The sequence below is a fragment of the Bison bison genome, unplaced genomic scaffold (genome assembly GCF_000754665.1).
Source record: "Bison bison bison isolate TAMUID 2011002044 unplaced genomic scaffold, Bison_UMD1.0 scf7180017864518, whole genome shotgun sequence".
NCBI lineage: Eukaryota > Metazoa > Chordata > Mammalia > Artiodactyla > Bovidae > Bison > Bison bison.
The window spans coordinates 17,071,341-17,073,636 of NW_011495071.1; the positions used below are offsets into that span (position 1 = coordinate 17,071,341).

Here is a 2,296-nt window from a genome sequence, read left to right on the forward strand (position 1 = left end):
ATTCCTTCCAAAGAAATCCCAGGGCTGATCTCCTTCAGAATGCACTGGTTGGATGTCCTTGCAGTCCAAGGGACTCTCAAGAGTCTTCAACACCACAGTTCAAAAGCATCAATTCTTTGGCACTCAGCCTTCTTCACAGTCCAACTCTCACATCCATACATGACCACAGGAAAAACCATAGCCTTGACTAGACAAACCTTTGTTGGCAAAGTAATGTCTCTGCTTTTAAATATGCTATCTAGGTTGGTCATAACTTTCCTTCCAGGGAGTAAGTGTCTTAATTTCATGGCTGCAGTCACCATCTGCAGTGATTCAGGAGCCCAGAAAAATAAAGTCTGACACTGTTTCCACTGTTTCCCCATTTATTTCCCATGAAGTGATGGGACCAGATGCCATGATCTTTGTTTTCTGAATTTTGAGCTTTAAGCCAACTTTTTCACTCTCCACTTTCACTTTCATCAAGAGGCTTTTTAGTTCCTCTTCACTTTCTGCCATAAGGGTGGTGTCATCTGCATATCTGAGGTTATTGATATTTCTCCCGGCAATCTTGATTCCAGCTTGTGTTTCTTCCAGTCCATAGAGAGGCACTATTTGTGTTCTATCTCCCGGAGGTGAGCTTGTTTATGTCAGGTTCTGTCAGGTCTTTGTATTCACAGTATTTTGCGTAAGGCCTCAAAGAAGTTTTTATTATTAATGATTGGTCGGAAAATCCTCTTTGGGGGATGGGGGGAGGTGGGAAGGGTGAGGATGTGGAACCTTAAATGTGCAAAATCGGAGGTACTATGGCTGATTGTAGCTATAACAATTAGGTCTTTGGAAACAGGTAAAATCCTTTAAAACAGTGACTGTCAATCTCCCTTTATGCATAAAAAAATTTAATCTAGATTCTTCTAAAGGATCATGAAAGGGACCTTTACTAAACAAAGACCAGAAATCATAACCAGTGCGACTTTGATGTTCAAGGAACTCCAGCCTAACTGCAGAGGCAGAGGCGTTAAGAACTGAAACGGATCTTCATACAATCTAGTGTCTCTTGGAAGAACTTAAGTTACTTCCTCAAATTGTATTTAGTTACTTTCCAAGTTTATTCGTGGGTGAGTTAGAAAGGGGATTCCAGCTCCCAGGATAGCATTCTTTCCCACTAGGCCGTCAGTCCTATAAAATGTTCTTGAGTCCAAGCACTCCCTGTCCTACACTGGCTGCTGTGGAGTTTCTGGCTGAAAATACAATTTCTAAGTAGTGTTTAAATGACCTCAACGCCTAATTCAGGCTTGCAGGGAAAACTTAGCTTGTGTTTCCAGTCTCCTCTTCCGCCTAAAGCAGCCGACGCTAAGAAAACAGGAAGAGACTTTTAAAGTTCGGAACTAGAAATGCTTGCGACGCACTCGGAAAGCGCAGGCGCAGGACGGAGAGGGCTTGTCCTCTCTGAGTTGCCGTAGGGGCTAGGTGGCTGCGGCCTGGGTCGGCTCCCCACCCCCTTCCACGTCAGCGGAGGACTCTGCGGATCCGCCGCCGCCGCTGCTGCGGGTTGGAGCCGGAGTCTACGGTTCCGCTGTTGCCCCAGCTGCTGCCCCTCGGAGTCAGGTAACGGCCTACAAGCCCCCTCATCTTGGAGGCGCTCCCTGGGCTGGGCAAAGTTGGAGGAACTGGACTCTAGCGGGGAGATTCGGAAGGGGAGCGACTAGGCCGCTAGCGTCCGGGCCTGGCGAAGTGGAGTGCAGGGCTGGGAAGCTCTGAGCGGGCCGCCCCATCCTGGCCTGCCTACTGGCCGGGGGTCTTCTCCCTCCCAGGCCCCTGGGGCTCGCCATTCCCGGCCGGGGCTTCCTTTGCTGGAGGGAAGGAACGGGGAAGGGACGTGGGGGTGCACAGCACCAGTTGAGGGACTCCTGGTCCACAGAGTCGGGTCGCATGGGTGAACGTATTAAAGCGCTGTAAGGGTTTTAAGCAGAGTAGTTTTGCCCGGGCTCTTTTTAACTTGAGAAGTTCCGATTGTGTATTATGTTTAAAAATCACTTTTATATAGTGATGGGGTGGGGCTGGGGGACTTGTCACTGTATTGTGGGCTTTAATTCTGCAGTACAGCTTTCTAGACTCTGGGCGGGGTTGTGGGGTGGGAGATAATGTAACTTAGGCTAAGGCTGACAAGTGTGTGTTTTAATACATCAGGATTTATTTCTATGCAAAGTAATATAGATTGACTCTCCCCGTCTAATGCTGTAAAATTCATAAGCTAAGCTGAATGAACTTTAGACAGAAAAGATCACTATAGTTACTGGTTTTGTTTTTATTTTGTTTT

General features: G+C 47.4%; 1 protein-coding gene across 1 annotated transcript in view; it reads left to right on the forward strand.

Annotated features, from left to right (window-relative positions):
* The first annotated feature begins 1,431 nt into the window (after window positions 1-1,431).
* COPB1 (coatomer protein complex, subunit beta 1) overlaps window positions 1,432-2,296 on the forward strand; it is a 35,042-nt gene continuing 34,177 nt past the window's right edge. The window contains exon 1 of the mRNA XM_010830574.1: window positions 1,432-1,584. The gene's annotated coding sequence lies outside the window, so the exon portion shown is untranslated. The remainder of the gene's footprint in view (window positions 1,585-2,296) is intronic.